This window comes from Nipponia nippon, unplaced genomic scaffold (genome assembly GCF_047370975.1).
Source record: "Nipponia nippon isolate SJK-2023a ecotype South Korea unplaced genomic scaffold, ASM4737097v1 scaffold_16, whole genome shotgun sequence".
NCBI classification, from domain to species: domain Eukaryota; kingdom Metazoa; phylum Chordata; class Aves; order Pelecaniformes; family Threskiornithidae; genus Nipponia; species Nipponia nippon.
The window spans coordinates 12,697,416-12,719,645 of NW_028262332.1; the positions used below are offsets into that span (position 1 = coordinate 12,697,416).

The window sequence follows — 22,230 nt, forward strand, 5'->3', positions numbered from 1 at the left end:
AAGGTAAAATGAGCTGACTTTTGGTTTTAAATGTAATGCTCTTTGGTGTTTTTAACGTGCATGCTCATATAGATCTAAACCTTGCATGCCTTGTTCAGGCAAATTATTCACTGTTTCTAGATGCCTCTTTAAATTAAACATAAAATTGAGGCAGATCTTTGACTTTTTTTTTTTTTTTTTTTTTTTAAATATGAACCTTGCATTTACTTTGCGTTCCTGGACTTGCTTTGGCTAGACTGATATTCCTCAAATGAAATATTGTCTTATTTTTGTTTTACTTTTTGGTATGCCTGCAATTGCTTTGAACATATCTTGACAAACTTGCCCCGTTGCTGTGACTAACGCAGTCACTGAGACCAGAGCCAGCCCCTGGCATCAGCGGGTGCTATGGAAAGTAAGGGCGAGTTGCTGCTGTGAGCGGGGTGTGAGGAGTCGGCGGGGACTTCTGTTCCCTGGCCCTGAACAGGCTGTTCTCAAAACAGCCATTTTGCAAGATAGGCTCTGGTTATTACCAAACAAATTACCGATAACAAATATTTTCTCCTTTTATATGACCAACACATACACAGAATATATGTATTACCATTGCCCTTTACTGGATGCTAAATATACCTTATAAACAGAAAGCACCGTGTGTGGCATATTATGCAATTTTAATGCAGATCATGTAGAAGAACAACCCTTAAAATGAAGTATCTTGCATGCAACATTAAGTACCCACTGTCTCGAGAAGGTGAAACATCCAGATCACTATTACCAGAGGAACCCAGGATCTGTTACACCAACTTTGGGGCGGAGATGGAAATCTAGCAGCCCAGCTAAACCCACCTGCGTGCTTCTCATTGCGATGCTCCTGCAGAACTGGGGTATTTTACTCACCTTTCAAAAACTATTTGCCCGTGGGCAACTGAACAAGTAGACATTTGTGAGATTGTATTACAGTAAAGGAGTTGTTAATATGATTAATTCCAGTTTGTTATATTGTTGGTTTTGAAATTTTACCGTGATCATCTTTATAGATGCAGCAGAACTGCTGTGGCACAAATTGATTAAATGCCCTTAACATCAACATAAACAAGGAATAACGTATTTCTTGGGAACTTTGTAGAATTTTATACTCTGATGCTCCTGTAGCAAGCCAATACATTTACAGAGAACACTTGTTGTGGAGGTCATTTGCTTTGCTTCCGAAACACAACATTTTTTTTTAATATGCACAAAATTTTCCTCCACAAATGTTGACATGAACTTGTGAACATGCAATTCCTATTGACTTCAATGAGAGCCATCCTCGCTCATCAAAGGATAGAATTTGGCTCTTGATTTTACTGCAATCGGTGTATTATTTATAATGTACAAGAATGCATGTGCACTCTCCCAGTAAGAGCTAATGGAATTTATGTGCACATGCTGAGGGCCAAATCCTCCTGGTAGCTGTTAGGAAGTTTACTTTCATGTGTTTGTTCCTTTGTGTAACCTGAATCACCATTCACTAAACCAAAACAAAACCAAAAAAAGAATAGTCTAATCAATAATTTTTTTTTTTGCAGTTATTACTTTTATTGTAGATTATTATTATGATAGGAAGCAAGCAAATTTGAATTTGCAGAAGAAATTATTAATACTGTTTTAAAGCATTTCTAATTACAGCCAGCGGTTACTTGTTGTTCTCTCAGACTGATAGAAACATCATTGCTTCTTGCAGTAGTTTCTCCTTACAAATTGAGCACTGGTGTATTCCTCGTGTATTCGTGAGAAAGCACATTTGTTACAGAATGCGGACGCGGACGGTATGACTGGGGATAGCGTTTGCTCTCCGGAGGTGGGGCTCGGCAGAGCGCTGGGCACCGCTGCCTGCCACAGCTGGAGCTGGGGTCACTGGGAGCTCTGCGGGACTGGACCCTTGCGCTGCAGCATGATACCTGCCAAAACTCATTAGTGAGAAAGGTTACAGTTCTCATTAACATCCACTCCACAGAACAGTTGTTTTCAACCTGTGGGATCCTGTGCTTTGACATAATCAGCTTGCCTACAGCTACCATTTTTCTGTCACCTGATAGAGCTATTCCGGCAGCTTCCCAATGGAAGCAGCTTCTCTGGTTTCTCATGTTCGCTCCTATGTCACAACTTTAATCCAGTTTTAGGGGGGGCATGCGGGTGCGCTTGCTGAGGTTTCTTTTGATAATGCATGTGAAATGAGACAAGTATTTAATTCTGTATTGTATGAAGAGGTTTATTAGCAAATTGCAAGGAAGCACTGTAGGAAATCATGAAACTGAGGAAAAAATGCAAACGAAAACACTGAAATGACCGCAGAAGAGGCGAGCTACCTTCGGTTAGGGGGAAACTTTGGTACAATAAGGTGCAGCTGTACGTGACAGCCTGGTAGCCCCAGCGCTATTCATAAATATTCAGGATCTTCTGCAGTCGTTCCTTTGTAGTTGATGGTCTGTGCTAAGCCGTCTCTAGTGCAGCAGCTCTTCAGCTATTTACTCTAGTGGTGCTGTTCCCTCGGTTCTGGAGTAGATGTTGTCTGGGAGCAGGCCAGCCTGCCCAGCTCGTGAGCCTCGTCATGAGCTTTTCAGATGGTCAGGAGCCACAGGAAAGGTACCAGGAGTTGCACGGAGCTGTGCAAGGGTGGTGAGCAGGGGGACCGCGGGATGACCCAGCTCCCAGGGTCCCACTGCGGCAGCACGGGCTGGAGCTGGCCGGGCACACAGCCCTGTTTCCACCTTCTTCCAGCAGCTGGGGATCTAGGTTACCCGGTCTGTCCTCCCTGCCAGTTGAATGACGTGCTCAGGATATCAGAGCTGTGCTGGCACTGCTGGTGAGCCCACACGGGTCAAAAGCCACGGGCTTGGCTCTTCCTGGCTGTGGTGGGTGAGTGGGAGCTGGCGTGTGGCGGGTGAGCTGGGGTTCCCTGCGTGTCTGGGATCACGCGGGTTACCTCTTCGGGTGGATCTGGTTGGGCATCAAGAGGTTTGCATTTCCGACTTGCAGGAGAGAAAGAGCTGATCGTCCCTCCTCCTCCCCGCCACTATTAATAATCGTGGCTTGCAGACCGAGTACCCGCTCCATGAAGGTTTGTATGTACATGCAGGCTTGAGTCAGTACCTAACTGTTATAATTTGAGAGAGCAATCTTCAGATTACCGGTGCGCGCAGCAGGCTGTGAGTGCTCGCGGAGGTTGGCAGCACATTCCTCCCGCAGCAGTCACCAGCGCCGGGAGCACTCCCGGCGCGGAGGGGGTGACGCTGCCAGTTCGTGGGCCCCGTCGGGGGCCTGAGCCGGCAAATCCCTGCTCCCAGGTCTCCCATGAGTAATGCCATTGAAGCCAATTGCCCTGACGTGCAGTGGCTTGCAGTGTCATGCAAGGTCAGTTTACTTACCTGACAGCAAGTGTTTAGAGAGAACTCGGTGGAGCCACTCGCTGAAGTTTTTGGGGATGGGGCTCTTCACGGGCAAAACCCACCCTAAATGGAAGTCGTGGTTTAATGTTGTGAGTTGTCTTCTCAGTTGGATCTTGGCATGAGCTTCATCTGATGACAAGAAAAGTTTCACATGTGGAGCGTAACCCTACAGGTCAGCTCCCACTCACACTAGAGTTGATGAGGAAAGTGTGGTGGGGCCCTGTATGAACGTTAGTACCAGCAATCAGGCTTTAGAAATCCCTTCCCTTCATTAAGCATTCTGACAAAGCCAAGCATGTGCTCCTCACTCTGCTGGTGGCTCTGTGGTCCTCTGCAAGCCACTTGGTGTATGACTGCACTGGGGAAATGCAGATATTGTATTTTGAGTGCTTCCCAGTCACCTTCTGATCATTAATAGCTAGAGTCCAGAGTGAGAAAGGAAGAGAGAAAGAAAGGAGCAGTGAGCAAGACCTACCTCTCTGCAGAGGTCAATGCAAAGCCACTCTGCCCTAAGCCCCAGCGAATGAGTTTTGCATATTGTGTGCAGCATTCTTGAAATCTTAAGAGAAAATGTTTTTCTGAAGTGATCCTATTGATACTAATTTTATTACATGTCAGTCTGGTTTTTATTACATGCAAACAATCACACAGGCTCAGCATCTCACCTTTGTAACAGTGACAGAGGTGATGAAGGAAGGCTCAGTGAAATTCAGGGGACCGAAGCCACACAGAGAAAGCCCCCCAAGCTATCCTACCAGTAGAATTTCCATTTGAACCTGGAAAGGAAGAAATGCAGAGGCTCCAGGATTGCTGCCAGCCCTGCAGGTGAGGGTGCAGACCCTGCTGTGGTGGGCAGCAGGGAACCCAGTACCACCTCGTGCTGCCGGGGCTCAGCGGCAACTGCTGTCAGATGCCCCTGGCACACGCTGCGGTGAGAGGACTGGAGTGACCCTGCCTGCGCCTGTGGAGCTCAGGTTCGCCGTCCTGTGCAGCCCGTCCGTCTGACACTGTCTCAGCCCCGTGCGGCAAGGTGGCGGCTCTAAGCTCTGCCGCTGCCACAGTGCCCTTTTCCAGCTCTCCCCTTGCGGAAAGGAGAGGGTGGGAGCATGGGTGGCAGCAGCACCCGCTCTGCTGTTGCTGCGGGCAGGTGTGTGCATCTGCTGGGGGCTCACGTTGTGCTGCCCACCATCGGGCGGATCCTGCCCTGCGCCTGCAGGCTCCAGCTTGGCAAGGGTCTGCCCTGCGGTCGGAGGCGCGCAGCTGACAAGCGTGGGCTCTGGTGCTGTCACCCACTGGTGCCGAGAGCTGGCTGGGAAGCCTTGCTGCGGTGCCGGTGCCCCTGCCTGCCTGGGGCTGGGGGAGGCAGTACTGACAGCCTCAGCCACCTGGATTTTCATAGCCTGGTTCTCCCTGAGGTCTAGGGAGGAAGAGCTCCCATGTTCTGGGCATTGCTTTGCCCTGGGGCCGATGCTGCTCTTCTAAGGATTCCTTTTCTTGTCAGCCAAACATGCCGAAGCTTTGCAATATCTGGATACTTTCTCACTTTTATTTATTTACACACACATATGAGAAATGATTTACTTCATTACTTCATTTACCAACATTTTCCCAAGCTGTAAGGAAGCTGTCCACACATTTTCCCTTGGCAAGTCGTGAACAGGTGACAGTACGAGTGTTGTAGCCATGTGCTGTTTGTGCTTATCGTGGCATTTGCATCAGCGCTGATGCTCGCAGCAGATATTACCATGTCCTCTGTGTGCCTTTTGGCTTGTGTGTGTGTAAAAAGAAAAGCAACGCTCTGTTTTTTTTTCAGATGAGACACAGTGATGCGAGTACTTGCAGTACAAAACCCAGGTTATTCTTAAGAGCAGTTTATGAAGTTGTAAAAGTGCAAATGGAGTAAAACTATTTGAGGGAATAAATGGCATGTGAAATGTTGCAGCGATACTATCTCTACTTGGTATCGTTGCTTTGAACCTGCCAGGCTTGGTGGTTGGAGCTGCAACAAACAAGTGATTCAGCTGATGGGAGTAGAAAGCATTACAACCGACAGCTACTTTGTTAATGGAGGAATAGGCGGAATCCCACTGCTGGGGGGATCCCCCACTGCAGCCACTGCCCCTGGTTGCTGTGGCTGTCGCAGCCCTGGCGGGAGCTGCCATGGAACAGCGTTGCAGGGATGAGGCAGAGTTTGTATTTTAGCGTCAGCTTTCCATCCTGTCCTGCGTCGGGGGCTGCGGGGGCATGCATGGCCGTTGTGGGGTCCTTGAGCCCCTGGGTGGGCGTCCCGAGCCGGAGGGACCAGGCGGTGCTCTGGGGGCGGGTAGCTCCTGCTCGCTTGGTCCTTAGAGTCTCGCTGCCTCGGCCTCGCTACCTGTGCCCGGGCCAGTTCCCCAGCATGGTTTTGTGGGTGTGGAATACATTAGCCTTGATGGCGCCTGCATTAATTTTATGTGGGAGAATCCCCAGAGATTCCAGAGCAATTACAGGGAGAGCAGCCTTGCCCAGCGCGGCGTCCTCCCCATCCAGCCGCTGATCCCCACGGAGGAGATGGGAGGACTCAGCGAAGCAGTGCCGGCACTCCAGGGGTGGCCGCTCCCTGCGGCTGCCCACCCGCAGCATCCCTCGTGGCAGAGGCCAGAGCATGGTGGTCCATGATCCCCCGAGCGACTGCGCTCCATGGCTGGCCCAGGGTGACGGGACTGAGCGCTGGACGGTAGCAGAGCTCGTTGTACTGATCCGTGTCTTACAGAAAGGTTGGAAAACAAGCCCAAGGCAAGCGAGCTGTCTTCGTTTCATACATGTCCTATGAATATTGGTTGTCTAGCATAATTGAAGCCTGTTCCATTTGTGGCTTTTTTCTTACTTAAAAACTCAGCTCATATTTTGGCAGGGGTTTGTCTGAGCGTGTAGCGGATACATTCAATGACAAGAGCTATAACATTCAATTTGTTGGATGCCACAATTAAACCTCAGCTTTTTCACCCAGCCATCTGAAAGCCAATTGCGAGTTGTCACTCAAGCAAGAATACATACAAACAAGGGCAGTACATAGCCCCAGATCCTAACAATGTGATTTTCATCGCCTTACCAGTCTTTGGGGAGTCTTCAGCTTCCATCTGGAAGTACCTTCAACCCTTTCCAGCTACGGATCTTGAAACAGCTAGAACAGAGAGAAAACCGAAATTACATGGAGTTTATTGCCATTTCAGAAGGAAAAAAGTGTTTGAAAAAGTTTATTCAGGAAGCCAGGGGAAGTTAAGTGGGAGACATTTGCCATTTCATCAGTCTGTTGGTGATAGCCATTCATGTCATAAATGGCTTGTGTCATTTGATGCCAAAAATAACACAATTTTCCTCCCCAAAGGCCTATAGGGTTTTTTTGCAATAAATGTTTATTTGTTAATAATATACTTTAAACAGCCCAGTCTTGACCTCAAGTCTCCAAAAGAATCCATCTTCTCTCTGAAAAATCCTACAAAGTTTGTGTAATTTTTTCTGGGAAGGTGTAATTGATGGCGCAGTGAAGGGTAGTGTGTTTGCTTTAACTACTGCAGCTGCGTGGATTAACTGTTTATAAGGGCCTACTGTGCTTCGAATGGCTACTTTCTTAGATTTCAAGCTTTAGTTGACAGCACTTCCTAATGGTTTCTTGGATTTGCTTAAGTTCCATAAGTAAAAATAAATTTCTGTGCTTAGCTCACCCATTGTTCTTTCCTCCTTGCTGATTTGAAAGCTTTTAAACATTCATTTGTAGGAGTTTGGCTTCATCGATTAGCCGATGTGGTGCAACATTTCAGATGGAGGTGGCCAGGATGACTACCGGGCAGAGCTGAGCAGGGGGCTGATCTTGTTCCACATCTCATGTTGATTTCAGAAAAAATGTAAGAGAAATCTGGGTGCATAGCAAGTAACCTGCATGCAAATATTTTTGACAGGCTTTCTCAATTTCGTAATTGGAGTCTCTAGAGTCTAACACAGAACTGGCAGGTATGAAATATGTGTGATTAAATATTTGAAAACATAATAAAGGATTTTGTAAATATGTATAATGCAGAAACTGTTGTTTTGAGAGAAAATAGTAGGTCAAGTAATTAATTTATAACATGTTGCACTGTTTTGAAATTGCCTTCCCAAAAGCTGGAGTTAGATTTCCACTGTCGAAGCGTCTGTAGAATGCCAGTGACGTGATCAGCACCCCAGTCATGTAACAATTGTCTTTTCACTAAATCACCAACTACCACTGATTTAGCGAATGTTAAATCACATTTTTCAGCTGCTTTTGTTCTGCCATCAACTCCTCTGATCTTTCTCTCTTATGATTTTTCATGCATACTTTTACTAGAAAAGCAAGGTATTAAGACATTTGTCAGAATTTTTTTGTTAGTCCTTAAATGAAAACGTGGTTTTCTTGAAGAACTCTAGAGCACTTATTTTCTTTAAGATCATCTGAGTTATGGGAGAGAATTACACATTTAATTTCTCAAAGCATTTCAGCTTCAAGTGCTAGTTTGTTCTCAGTCAGACAGGCACTTGGATAAAATAAGGAACAGTATGTGTAAAATGAATGGAATTCATTTTTTCTTTACACATTTCACATTTGTGGAGCTAAATTATTTGGATAATATGCACACTCAGGTACTTTGTGTAAAACTCATTTTAGTGGGACTCCATGGCACTAAATGGCACTAGTCGTTTACTGAGAATATGTTTGTAGTTTATTAATTGTGGCAATTATACGATGCTTTAAAAATATATATTTTGAGAAGCACAGCTTCTAGCTTGGCCCGTGATCCTGCACATTAATTAGGTGGTTAATTTTACTCAGTCTCTTCAGTAGCTATTTACAAGGTAAAGTTGCATGCACAACTAGGTGAACAACGGGGGCCTTAGGGTAACTAAACTGCATGGCGAATGCTCATTGACTTCCCAGAGGCATTTTCTGGGGCAGTCTGGGCCACAGTAACCTGAGCAACTCTCCTCCTCTCTTCTGGCAAAGGCTTGGCTAATCTTTGTGTCCATTTTGGTTTTTGCAGGACAAACTTCTTGATCTTCAATTCAGCCTTTGTTGGATCAGTCCTGTTAAAGCAAGATCACATCCAAGCTCTCTTTCCTAAACTGAAAATATTTGAAGAATAGCTTTAAAACTTTGCATGGCTTCCTGCTATTCTGCTGCTTCTGGCATTGCTGGGGAGTTCGAGCCAGACCAGATAGTCCCACTGCCGCTCAGTGGTGGCTGACCCGCCCCGGGCCCCCGGCTGTGGGCAGAGCTGCCTGCGGCCGCCCGGGCGTGCAGAGAGAGTGACTGCCCGGCGGTAACGGCAGCGAAGGCAGCTCATCCTCTCTTTCCTGGCCTTGATGGTTTTGAGGGCCGGACTGCAGACGTGCACACAGAGCAGTGCGGTGTGCGGACGTGCACACGTGAGGGAGTGCCTGTGCCGTATGGCGAAGCCGTGTGATGCGACAGCGGGTGGCACGACAGCCTCCTTTGGCTCAGAGTGATGGCTGGGGTGTCTTGGGAAGCCTGGGGGACTATGGATGAGGACACGAGTCCTGTGTTTGCCCCAGGGCTGTGCTCGGTATGGCTGGGGCAGGTGCACGCATGTGGGCTGCTCACGCCACAGCTGCACGGCCATGCAGATGTCCAGCTGCAGGGTGTCCAGGGACGGCAGTGTCGGAGCCAGCTCCTCTGCACCAGGGTTTGGGATCTTCTGATTGGGCAGAGTGTCCTGCCCTTCTGCCCCCCCAAAAGAGAGTACTGTGCAGGTCTTGCGTGTGTCCTCTCAGGCCTTCCTCTTGGGCACAGGAGAGCTTCCGCGGTGCCAGGGCTCCTCCGCTCACCCTGGCCTGTGTGACACAGGCTGGATCCCGACCTGCTCCCAGCCAAGCCCATGGCGTAGCACGCAGGTCCTGGGTGCCACGGCGGGCACACAGGGGATGCAGACACCGACGCTCCCCAACTCACCCCTCTGGGCTCTGGTGAAGTTTCTCCTGATTCATTCCCAGCGGTGTGCAGTGACTCATGCCATCAGCATCAGTGGCCTATTTGTGAAACCGAAAAGAAACAACCTGAAATTGGCTGAAAGAGTCACATTACTAAGGCTAATATGGATTTGCTCCTGTAAGAGGATATTAAAAGTCTCCCTTTGTTTGTTGCACAGAGACCGAGCTTTGCCATTTTTTAGTCTTTTTGTCAGCTTACTTTGGTACTAAAGCAACTGACATAACACTTAACTTTATCCTTGTGCATGAGCGCTCCTGTAACATTCAGTAACTCTTTTGACTTTCTGTTTAAAAGATCTGAACTGATGGTGTGTCTGCACAGACACTGCCAACCTTCAGGATCCTTAGCTGTCCATTTATTATGAGCATGGCTATGGGGTAGATGGCTTGCATCTTTGTGCCGTTATATTCTTGTAATAGCTAACATTAACAAAGTTAAATGGACAAATGAACAAGAGAAAGAGAAGAAAAGCAAAGGAGCAATTAAATGTAACTTTTCATCATGAAAAGGATTTCACTGGTTTATCTTCTAATAAGATTATGTCACCGACACAAGTACCTAGGAGCCCTTGATTGACAGCCTCCTGTACTTTTATCAGGCAGTGTGACACTAAACCTCAGGGCCTTTTGTCCGATAGAGTGAGCTCACGGAAACTTGCCATCCTAATCCCCTTATTCATGTCAAGCACAGAAAAGAAGTCCTGATCAGATGGCACCTTACAACAGTGTCACCTCCACCCCCTCGTTGCTGGATGGACATGGGACATCTCCTGCTTTGTTCGCTGTCTGCGCTTTGCTCTGTCTGAGCAGAGCTGCTGCCTGCTGTATTACGCAGCCCCGCTCCCGATTCCTGGGAGCTGGGACTATTGCACGGCTTTCACGGGTCCTATCTTGCACTGCCCTGCACGACGTGTGTTTGCTGTCCTGCTTCCATCCAGGGGAGGCTGTGTGTGTGGTGCAGAAAAATCCCAGGGAGATGGTAGGAGGATTCACAGGTTAACTTCTTTTGTTTGGGTTTTCTTTTTCTTTCTCTAAAGAAAGTAAGGCCTTTAAAGGAAATATTTCCTTTTGCATCGTGTATGTAAGACCATGTAGTGAAATGTATCACTAAGGTTCTTCACACCTTCCATCCAGAAAAAGGAGTAAGTGGAACTAAAAAAACCTATCTTTTCAGAAGCACAGGATCAACATGAAGTGCAAAATATTGTTGTTGCTCAGTGGTAATTGTTATTGGGTGTAATACTTCCCGAAGCTCGAAACAGAGTTTTATGTCCTTCTCAAAGCGTGAGTACCTATAGAATTCACTCCTAAGTGTCACAGAAGTCAGCAATTCATCCCAATCACTGGTACTATAAGTTTCATAGCTCCGGCCCTTTCTTAGTTGTAGGAATTCCTTTGTGCGTATCCCTGCGGTAACCTATTTCAACTAGCGGTTCCCTGTGGTGCTTTATTTACTTGTCCAACTGTTTGGAAGTCTGTTAGTCTAAAGATCAGATGCTCTGAAACAAATCTTATTACTTTAACCAGCTCTGCAAATTCTTCTTTCTCCATTTTTATTGACTTCTCTTCAGCTAGAACTAATACACATGCAGCAGGTGGGCAAGTATGTCTCTCAAAGTTTAGCCTCTCAGATTTAACATGAGAAACTATAAATCTTTTTGTTTTCCTTGGAAAATGTGGGAAACCACAGGTATTTGAAGAGTTGCCTCCTCGGTGGATTTGTGAAGTTTATACTGGTTGCTGTAATTTTTGAAACAGAAGTCTGGGAAATTTTAAAAGAATACTGCATTCTCGGGGATAGGCTAATTATTTTTTCTCGTGTTAAGTATTTTTCAAGCTATAACAGAAAGCAAGGGAATGGGAAAGCTTTAAGATTTTTTTTCCGTTCATCCAGCCTGACACTACTGGTAGAGATACTGCGTAAAACTTCCTTCAGCTAATCTGCTACAAGCTGGTTCAGTCGGCACTACTCACCAGTCCTAGTTTTAGAAGGCGTGTCCAGCTCCTCTGTATTTTTCATCTCTATGCTCATTTTTAAAGTAATTTTAGATGTTAAAAGTTAGTGCTAATTAAATGTTTTAAGAAATTATCTTTCAGGAATTCCCCTTTCTCCTCCCCGTCCCCCCACCCAGTCTCTTGGCGACCTCATGCTCCCCCGTTTGAGCACACATCTCACCTTTGGGAGATGTTTGCATCTCGTGGCACTTTCCTCCAGCAGATATCAAAGTCCTTTGCAAAGCGACCTGCCCAGGGTTCCTGCAGGCTGGGGCCTGTCCCGGGCGCGCTCATCCCTGGGACACACCATTTCTTCCCATGTCTTCTGAGGACCAGGCTGCACCAAGAGTCGCGATGGGAAAGTTCTCATGTCTGGGGTGTGCAGAGCAGTTTGCTGCTGCTTTGCCGGGATTTGTTGTTCCATCTTAAGCACCAGCAGCTGCCACCATACAGTGCAAACAAGGGAACATACACACTGCCTTATTTTAAAAAAAACAGCAAGCGAAGGAATCTACAAGGTAGCGGCTTTCCTTTAGCAGAGTGTGTTTGCTTTAAACACACAGCTCTGCACGAATCTCAGGATCGGTTATCAGGTATCAGTTTGGCAGCAGTCTCTGCAGCAAGGACAGGACTGAATGTAGTGAGCTGAAAACAGTTTTAAATATCCAGCTAATCAGTGAAGCTGGTGAAGGAGTCTATAAAATGTCTGTAAACTTTTAAGGTCAGTTAACTAATAGGTGAATGGTGGCAGACAGTGTGATGTCAGGTTGTGCTTGGGGACAAGGTTCAGGAAAACTGTAAACGGCCGTCAAAACATCAGACTTCTCAAAGAAAGCCTCACTGAAATGCAAGAACAGGAGTATTTTAACACATCAGAAATGTTTAATGCAAACCAAAGCGATGTGGTACGAGGCTGTGTGTATTTCAGAAGAGGTGGCTTCAGAAAGCGATCTGGAATCCCATTAATCTCACGGCTTTAACGTTGTGACACTTCAGGGCTCTTCGCTGCAGTTGGTGCATACGAGGCAGCAGCTCTGCTAGCAGCGGTGCCTGCGTATGTATCCTGCAGTGACAATGAGCGGGTCTGTTTCAGAAGGACGTAGGCAATGCAGCATGTTCTGCATCTTCCAGAGGCAACCAAGCGTTGTCCTCGCAGCGTGTCCTGAAGCTTTACACAGCAGCTCCTCTTGACACGTCCTGCCCTTCTCTGGGCAAGAGGGTCAGTAAACAGGGGAAACAACCATCCGCCCGCAGCCAGCCCGGGGTGCTGTTTCTGTGTTAGCAGCACTTGATGCTAGAGCGTTCTCATTGAAAGAAAAATAACTTTTGTTTGGACCAAAAAAAAGTAAAAAACCTTTGGGGATTGAATTTCAGAGCCTCCCTGCCTTCCTCTCAGCCCCCCTCCAAAGGCTGAAATGATTTGTGTGCGAGGGCCTGTGACCCAGGGAGGCATCGAACAGTGGAGAAGGGAAACATTTGGAGTTCAGAGGGACAGTGGGTCTTGATGACCAGCGTAAGACAATGCAGATGTTTCAGATCATGAGGTCTCTGATGATGACGAGAAAATGCCCCCAACAGCCTATGGGCTGAGTTCTTCTCTACTGCCCTTTTTTCTTTTCCTTGATGTAGTGATGCTGCATCTCATAGGATTAAGTTTTTAGGATTAGGGATCTGTGCTCATTGTATTAGGTAGCTCTGAAAAGTAGGGTGAGATTTTAATTTCTCCCTGGGGAGTCTGTTACAAGCTCTGCCCTGTAGTTGTGTTGTGGTGGCAGGGGGTACCCAGACTGGCTGTGTGTGCTGCAAGCCCTGGCAGTGGCCCGTGGCAGAGGATTGTCTGCAGAGGAGCAGAGCCAGAGGAGCAATAGTTTTTGGACAAGAGTCCAACAATAACTGCATGTCCCGTTGCTTTGTCTGATATAAACAGAGATTTCCTGGAAAGAGGACAGATTCTGGGACAAGGAAAGAAAAATACTGGCGGAGGGGAGCAGGAGGAGAAATTGTTCAGGATCCTAATTCAGCAGTAGGTCTGCTGAGTGCCTGTGACATTGGCTGCTCACCGCAGCGGCTCTCTTTGCCTGGTGCCTGCCTGTTGAGCTCGGCGTCCCTGCACTCGGAAGGAGTGGAGAGAAACCGTGGGGCAGCTCCAAACCCTGCGGATGCGAGCTCCGAGATCCAGCCCCAGAGCGTGGATTTGAACCCATGTGACAGCTGGGGCAAAGTATCTCAGCATCACGGCTGCCAGGCCAGAGTCGTATGAATTTTACACCTCAGCTCTGCTGTGAAAAAGTGTACCAGCATTATATACCTAACGTATGTACAAGCAACAGGAGAACAGCATAGGCTGCGGAGCCCAAGTTGGGGAAACAACCTCTGATTGTGTCTGGTTTAAAGCTTAATACATGAGAAACAGCAGACAGCAGTCCTGCTGTGCTTGGGTGCGTGCTGGGGTCTCTGCCGGAGGGAGACCCTGTCCGTGCCCAGGCCCCCATGTAGGGGTCTGGTCCCTGGTGCCTCAGGGCCGTGCGGGGCTCAGGGGCAGCTCCCAGGCATCGTCCCACAGGGGCTGTGGCCTCAGCCCCAGGCGGGAAGCGCAGGGGGAAGATGCCCAGGAGACCGCCCTGCAGCGCTGAGGCGGGCGCGGGCTGAGCAAGCACCTCATGCCCTTGCCGGGCAGTCCCCACTGTGCCTGGAAGTGGCGGTGGGCATCCTTGCCTAGGGGGGACTCCCCGAAGTCATGGAGGAAAGCCTTGTCCCGCCCTGCCGCCGGAGCAGGGTGAGCAGTGGGGCTGGGCGTGAGCTCGCTTCACCAGGTCTGCTGCAGCCACTGCTGCACCAGCAAATCCCGAATTACGTGTCAGCAGGGAGGAGAGAGGAGACAGATTTTAAAATGTTGTTTGCTAAAAAAAAAAAATTGTCTGTTGGCTTGAGGGAGTGCAGAGGCCGTGCAAGGTCTTCCCGGCATCTGTCTCGCTGGGAGGAGGATGGCTCCCCACGTCCGCTGCGTGCTGCAGGAGGGGGTGAAGAAGGGGCTGCAGCGAAGTTGGCAGAAGCTGCCTCCTGCTGCTGCCCTCAGCGCGAGGCCCGAGCTCCTAATCCTGCCCAGCCCCTCACCGCAGCTCCGGGTGCCGGCTGCGGAGCGCCACGAGCGCCAGGGAGAGGCGGCAGCAGCGGGTTTGCATCTTGGCACCTCTGCGAGGGGGACTCTGGCTGGAGCAATTCCCGTGGACGCTGCCAAGCTGGAGCCTGGCAGAAGAGTGAGAATTTCCTAACTGTGACAAATGCCTGCCTGAAAAAATGTGTCTTTATTTACCAGTGGTGTGTTCAATTAGCCTATGTTTTGGAAAAGCGCTCTCGTCCCTCTGACAGTCTCCCTTGCGATTTGAACCACCTCTTCCAGAAAAAGACTAGAAAATATTTTGCTTTAAAAAGATTTAGGAACCCCGTATTTCTGGCGCCCAGCTTTGACTTCTTCTGATGCTAACTGACACGGGAACTTTCCTTCTTGGCTGTATGCGCTACTGAGAAAGCCTCATAAGCAAAGCTTTTCATTGCGTTTTATATCTGATGGTAAGTTATTGTTTTCTTATCAGGTATAGCTAAAAAAATGAAAACCAGAACACAGTCCCCAAAGAACCTCTATCACGAGAGTTCATAATTAAGAAACTGCTTCCCTGATCTGTTGTGCTTTTGAAAGAAGTGACTTTGTGATTTTGAAAAAAGTGACTACCACCTCAGCATGACTTCTCACCAGTGAGATGGGTACAGCTTTGCCTTTTGCTTTTGGCATTCTGAGTTGGGCTTATAATGGAAACTGAGCATGGCCTTTATTATCGTTATGGTTGAAACAGCATTATTTAAGGGCACAACTGAAGTTTTGTAAGCATATGCTGGAACATACACTTAAAATATTAAAGAGAAGTTTTCAATAACAATTGTGTTTAGAAACAAATGATCTTGGTTTTCCATTTCTGGGCTGTTCTGTGTGAAGCCAGATGATCGCTGTTCCAGGGATACCGTCTTTCTGCAGCATTGCGTTTGGGGTTTCAGACACAAGAGAAGCAAACTGCCTACTTTAAAATGGTGCTGAGCTAGCAACAATGCTTCTGAGTCCAAAACAGCTTAACGAAGTACCATCTCTGGTAATCAGCTGATTTTTTTTAGGTCATATGTAAATTAAGAACACATCTGCTTTCCATATGTCCCACATACACAGCTTACATATGTTTTTGGATGTATTATCTTAATCATATTTATTGGCCAAAGCAAAAAAATTGAAGTTTAAAATATTTTTGGATTCATAATATTATAAAACCAACAACTATAAAGCAAATGAGTCATGTACTACACTCCAGTTATAGTGTACAATTACGATGTGTATTTAAGGGCTATATTTCTTAGCTGGAGCGGAATCTATAGGCAACAATGCTATCTCTCCTGTATTTTTGTCTAACAGAGATCTAAAGAAAAATTAATTACACTTCTTTGACTGATTGTTATTCTGCCGAAGTATGGTTCTAATCCTTATTAACATTCTCTAAAGTCATGCATGAAATATGACTTTTGCACCACACTCTGTGGCATATGTTTTCTCTTTCCAGCGTATTTTTCAAACTATCTTCAACCCTCACTGCTGTTCATTATTTTAAGATAGGTTTAAAGTTTGCCACAGTCTCAAAACTGATCCAGTACAGAGCGTTGCAAGGGAAAAAAATGACACATCATTCTGCTCATGAACACAAATTGCTTCTGATTATTTAGCTTTGAATGTTCTCCTCATACTGTTTTTATTAAAAGCCCCAGTATATTTACTCTTGATAGTGTCTTCAATTAAGTTAAAAAGAGTCCCTTTTCTATAGCAGTATGTAAAGAAAATAGTTGTTACAACCGCAAAATTACCGAAAAAACCTGGTTCTAGTAAAGTACTACTTCAGTTCAACAACCACAGCACGAAGTTTGCTGTTTTCTTGTAAACTTTCCAACCATTAGATAAACAGTGTCTGTATCTTCACATCGAAAGAAGCACCCTTTCTTTGTTTAAGGACAGTTGTTTTCCTGCAGCTCTCTGCAAAATACGTACTCCATTAATCCATTTATCAGTATGGAAAACTTGTCCATTCGGTTTTAGAGTAACTCTTTTTGACCAGTGGTGAGTAGGTCTTTGCTCCGGGAACAATTTTGGTAACAAATTGCTCAACGACTCAGGCAGAGCTCTCTGGTTCTGTTCATTTGCCTCCTTGTGAGTGCAGTTAATTTAAGCTGTGACAAGGGGAAGGAAAGTTGTTACAAGTGGGATCCTGTGACTTCAGCACACATTGCACACAGCCAGGAATGTTTTCCTTTTCCTTTTATAAAATAGTGATTTAGGAAAATGGTCTAAGTTTAGCAGTTTCTGGAGCTTCTACTCCGTTGGCTTCACAATAACTGATTTTTCTTTTGAAAACATTGTCTTTTAGTGCTGTGATGTCACAGCCTAATATTGTACAAAGGCATAACTGGACTAAACATGTCAGGAACATGTCAGTAACTTTCCATAAATTATTCAGTCTCTTTGGGAAAACCCCTAATTATGTGTTAACTCATTTTCTACTTCAGAGAAGTTTGTCTTGAACTTCGGAGTCCAATTGCTGGTGAGCTTTTATTTCTTTTTTTTGTTTTTTTGGGTTACTGTATTTCTGCTTAAAATTCTCTGTGCATGAGCTCTGACAGAGAGCTGCAACGATCTGGCAGAAATGGGATGGCAGAAATCAAAGAATGGACTAGGGCAAGGGAATCGGCTTTAAACTCCTTTAGAAAAATGCTGGAAGCACGCAGGATGCGAACGTCTCTGCAGAGCCGCGCTCCTTCCTCCGCTAAGAGCAACTGCCGTGCATCCCTGAATGAATGCTTTACATGCTCCAGGCTATAAAGCTGTTTGTGCTTTGAAGGCAATGGGGTACGGAGGAAAGGACTGTTTGAAACATGTCACTTTGAACTGTGTTGGAGGGTCCCAGGGAGCTGGCCACCTCCGTCCGCCCCTGTTCCCTCAGAGGTCTGGTTCCAGTCTGCGAGCCCTGGAGCCAGCCCCATAGTCTGGTCAGGTGGCCCCACTGTGAGATGTCAGGCTGATAAGTGAAAGTAGAGACATTCGAGTGAAGATCAAGAGTTTACTGCTTGAACTGCATCTCTTGCTATGTGTAACAGTTCAATATGGTAACAAAAGGGTTTTTCTGCCTGCAGAGACAGATGCTGCCTTTTCAAAATGTTGCTTTACATTTGAAGCCTCAGCATATGCTGTAATAAAGGCCATCCTGAAACTTCAATGGATTGCATCATGAGGAAATTCAGAGAGGAAGGAGCTTTAGGTGGATCTGCAGAATCTTTTATGAACTAATACCCCACGAAAAAAACAGGACTATCAAGTAGGGGTCAGTCATGGCTCAGGATCAGTGCCGTCTTGTGTTTTAGCTACGCTAGCATTCCTGCCAAGATGACCGGATAGGGGAACAGCGGCTGGGACGCTGCTAAAAACCCAAATTGCGGTGTTGTGGAGGAAACAAAAAAACCCAAAATCTTGATCCTACATTTCCTGCCTAAAGGGTGCATCGTTCCTGTTAGCTGATATGCAGAACTTGTGTCGGTACAGGACAATGCCACATTTAACCAGTTGCTGTACCAAGAAGTGGGAAATAACTCAGTCTTCCTCTCGGAGCGAATCTGTATGCATCATCTGTATTACTGAGCCTCGGCGGGCAGATGTGAGCATACTTCTTCGGCCATTCTGCTGCAGTGCATCACCTTCGCTGCAGTTTTCTCTCCCTTTCTCCTTGCTGTCTTCGCTCTTCCAGACAAGTCAAAGACTTGCAGCTTAAGAAAGCAAGCGGCCAGAGGCAGGGATGTTATGCTGGCTCCCTCCCCGAGGGACATTAGGGCAGCACTCACCGTGTCTTCTGAGCAGGGAAGGGCAAGAAACATTTCCCTTGACTTTTTATTTTAAAGCTGTTGTTCTCAATATGCTTTTGCATATCCTTTCTGAAACGGCCTGGCAATTAAGCTTTACTTGTATACGCATTTGTGAAAAACACAACAAATAAACTCTTGGTTATTCTTCAAAATGAATCTCACGATGTGCGTTTAGAAATGCCATGACGGTTGGGAGCAGTTGTCCAAAGCAATGCATGGATGCAGTGCGCTGTGACTTATGGTAGATAATAAGCAGAGTACAAATGCTGGGGTTAGAATAAGGAAAATGTGCAAAATAAAATATAGTGTAATTCTGATAAGGAAGAGAGGTTACAAAGAGGGATGTTTACTCTGATTACCCATCAAGAACACACAGAGAACCCTCTGACCTGCAGAAAGGGTGTAATCAAGAGATATGCTGCTTGTTTTTCGTAATTTGGTCTATGGCAATTTTGAATGGAGGAAAGGCTGTAAATTTCTGTTTGTTTTAGTACTGACAGTAGGGAGCAGTACTAAGCTGGCTGCCAGCTAGAGTCACATGGGCTGGAATGAATTCATGCTTAAAAACGCAAGAATTTTTAAAAGAAAATATTTTGTGCCTGGTATTTGAGTTCAGTTTGTCTTATGCTGGGATTTTGTAGAGGTTAGATTTGTAATTTCACATTTTTACAGCCAAATTTTTGTCTCACAGCAGTGTAAATCTACAACATTCATTGAAGCAGGGCAAAGCCAGTGTAAAGTTTATGCAACTTTATCTAGCTCAGACCTTCCAGAAAAGGGCTCTCAGATGAGTGTGAACTCTCAAGCCCCCAATAAAGATCCTGTTATTAAGTATAAATACAGAGTAGCTTTTAATAGCTGTAATTAATGTCTGTGGTTGTTTTAAATGAATAGAAACTGGTTTTGTGTTTCCATTTTGAAGGCAGAGGATTTACTTGATTCACCTGAAGAACATAAAACGTGTGAGTGGCTGCGAGGGTCGGAGCAGGGCAGGTGCTCTGACAGCGGCGAGGCACGGTGCTCGGGAGGAGAAGACGGTGTGACAGGGCATATAGGGGGATGCAGCCCCATGACCTCTCCCAGCCTTAGGAGGTTTGTGACTTGGGAACTTCAAGGGCGGGGGAGCGAGTCTTCAGAAACTTTGGCCTGTACAGTTTCGATATGTAAATATTTATTCTAAAGGTTGGATTCAAATCCCTTTTTCCATCTCATTCTTGTGAAGAATGTGCATGCAGGCAATAGTCAGGGTAGGTCTATTGCTGATATAAATAATGTAAAGAAACTGAACGTGGTGGGTTGACCCTGGCTGGATGCCGGGTGCCCACCAAGCCGCTCTATCACTCCCATCCTCAGCAGGACAGGGGCGGGGGGGAGAGAATAAGATGGAAAAAAACCTCATGGGTCAAGATAAAGGCAGCTTAATAAAGCAAAAGCAAAGGCTGCAAGCAGAAGCAAAGGAAAACAAAAGATTTATTCTCTACTTCCCATCAGCAGGCGATCTCCAGCCGCTTCCTGGGCAGTAGGGCTTCATTACGTATACCGGTTGCTCCGGAAGACAAATGTCGTAATAACGAATGCCCCCGCCCCCCCCCCCCCCCTCCCTTAGCTTTTATTGCTGAGCAGATGTCATATGGTATGGAATATGCCTTTGGTCAGTCTGGGTCAGCTGTCCTGGCTGTGTCCCCTCCCAAGATCTTGCCCACCCCCAGCCTGCTGGTGAGGGGGGAATGTTACAGAGACAGCCTTGATGCAGTGAGCACTGCTCAGCAGTAACCAAACCACTGGTGTGTTATCAGCACCTTTCTACCTACCATAGAAAGCACGGCACTGTGAGGGCTGCTGTAAGGAAAATTAACTCCATCTCAGCCAGACCCAATACACTGAGCTTGCATGCCCGGTGTTTGTTGTTGCTCTAGCACAGGACTGAGGGGATGGGGTGGTTTCGGTGGCAGTGATGCCACAGGGCAGTGTGAGCTATGCTGCGTGGCACTGCACTTACCAGCCCTGGGGCAGACTGCGGTCCCTGGTCCTTCTTCTGCAGATACCTAGAACGCAGTTCCTTCTGGAGGAGGCGGGGAGGTCGGGGCAATGAGGCCTGTCATCCTGTCTGCTGCTTATGTCAGCGAGAATCCAGCAGAGCCGCTACAGCGGGGCCTCCGGTGGAGGTGGATAGTTTGGCCGAATTCAACGCCAAGCCAAAGGTGTAAAGTAGGTCTCAGAGGCAGCGTGTTCTGCGGCGTATGCGTGCGAGGTGAGGGGCTGCCTCCCCTCGCGCCCGGACCCGCTGCCCACCGGGGTAGCGCTGCGCAGGCGCTGGGGCTGCCCGTCCTCTCCCGCGGCTCTGGCTCGCGCCCAGCTGACTGCGCTCCAGAAAGGAGGTGCTCCTCCGCCCGGGCCCTGCGGGGCTCGACGCGGTAGGCATGCTGAGAGCACACTGCGCACACTGACAAGATCAGGTTTCGTACAAAATGCAGCCAAAACCTTCTCTTAAAGCACTGCCAGAGGAGGAGCTGGTGGTGCTTCTCCTTCTCCCCCTTTCTGCAACAGCCTGGAGTGCTCACGGGGAGCCCTGCGCCCTGCTCCTCTTGACAGCACCCTGGCAGCAGTGGTGGGCAGCTCTGGGTGGGGACTGGCACCTGCTGGCCTCGGCTGGGTGAGTGCCCTCGCTGCTTGTCTGCCCAGAAATCACAGGCCCCCTGGACGCTCACCGAGTGACTCCTCTGCGTGGAGGAGCGGATCTGCAGGAGGGTGGAGATGGGACCTGCCCCAGACACCTTGTAGCTTGCAGGTGAAGGTGTTCTCCAGGGTGGTGAAAGGTGTGAACCCCCTCAAGGGGAGGAGAGAATTGAACTGATATCTCCCACTTCCTTAACCCACAAACTTGCAGCCCACAATCTCATTTTTGCAGCCTTCAGGTGAAGGCCTCTCCATTGTACCGTGCAGTTGAGTTCTAATTACTTTTTGCATTGTTCTAGGATAACATATGTTAATGTGTGTCCCACAAAAGAAGCAGCGATGTCCTGTCCAGCCTCAGCACCTGCAAGGACATCTTCACGCTCCACCAGCGAAGTTGCTCTGCATGTTTTATTCTGCGCATCTCGGCTGCCTGCAGCAACTGAGAGCACAGAGAGAGCACGAGCGGTCCATTTTCACCATTCTCTTCTCAGGTCTGGGGTGTAACTGTCAGCACTTCGTACAAAGGCAACATCATCTTGGTAAAGGAAGCGTTAATTTGCTGCATATTGTGAGATGGCATGTGCAGACACCCATGTGCTTGGGCACGGGTGCCCACAGTGGAGAAGGAATAGTAGCACGGTGTAAAGCTCTTCCCTTCATGAGGGCTGAGGGCACGAGGCTGTCAGGAGGTGATTAGGCAGGCTGGCCTTGTGCAAGTTGGGTGTGACTCTCCACTTGCATCAATGCTTGCACTGGGACGTGGGGTGATGGGATGTTGCTGCTGGTGCTTCGGTCCCAGGGGAAACAACTGATGTGCACGTGTGAGCCTGTCAGGCTGATCCCTGCATGATACTGAGCACGAAGGCATTCCTGAGGCTTCCTCAGGACAGGTTGAGTGTCAACCAGCCTCTGTCAGCATTTCCCAAGCCGTTTTACCCCCTGTCCCACTTCCAGGTGAACTTGACTCTTACGCCCCCGCTTTTCTCAGCCTGGGCACAGTGCCATGCTGACACGGCTGTTCCAGCTCCAGGAGCTCATCCAAAGCCCCCAAGCATTCCTGCATCCTGTCAAGAGGGAGTGCCCACAGTTTGAAAGTATTGGCATGTGTGGAAAATATTGGTGCTGTGGCCTGCAGAGCTCCTGGAAGTTGTTACTCCTGCTGATGCACGCCAGCATTGCCGGAAGCCTGTTAGGAGAGGTCCTG

General features: G+C 47.5%; 1 protein-coding gene and 1 long non-coding RNA gene across 3 annotated transcripts in view; one reads left to right on the forward strand and one right to left on the reverse strand.

Moving 5' to 3' along the window:
* The window catches only part of LMX1B (LIM homeobox transcription factor 1 beta), a 110,097-nt gene that overhangs the window by 8,135 nt on the left and 79,732 nt on the right, over positions 1 to 22,230 (forward strand). The window lies entirely within an intron of this gene.
* Positions 1,738 to 20,647, reverse strand: LOC148056269 (uncharacterized). Of its 2 annotated transcripts, XR_015703699.1 has the most exons (7): positions 20,350 to 20,647; positions 11,590 to 18,337; positions 9,376 to 9,452; positions 6,502 to 6,573; positions 4,076 to 4,186; positions 3,390 to 3,539; positions 1,738 to 2,961 (listed from the first exon to the last, which is right to left on the reverse strand). It is a non-coding gene; the product is annotated as an uncharacterized LOC148056269 (long non-coding RNA). The 2 variants fall into 2 exon arrangements; XR_015703698.1 differs by having other exon boundaries at positions 3,390 to 4,186.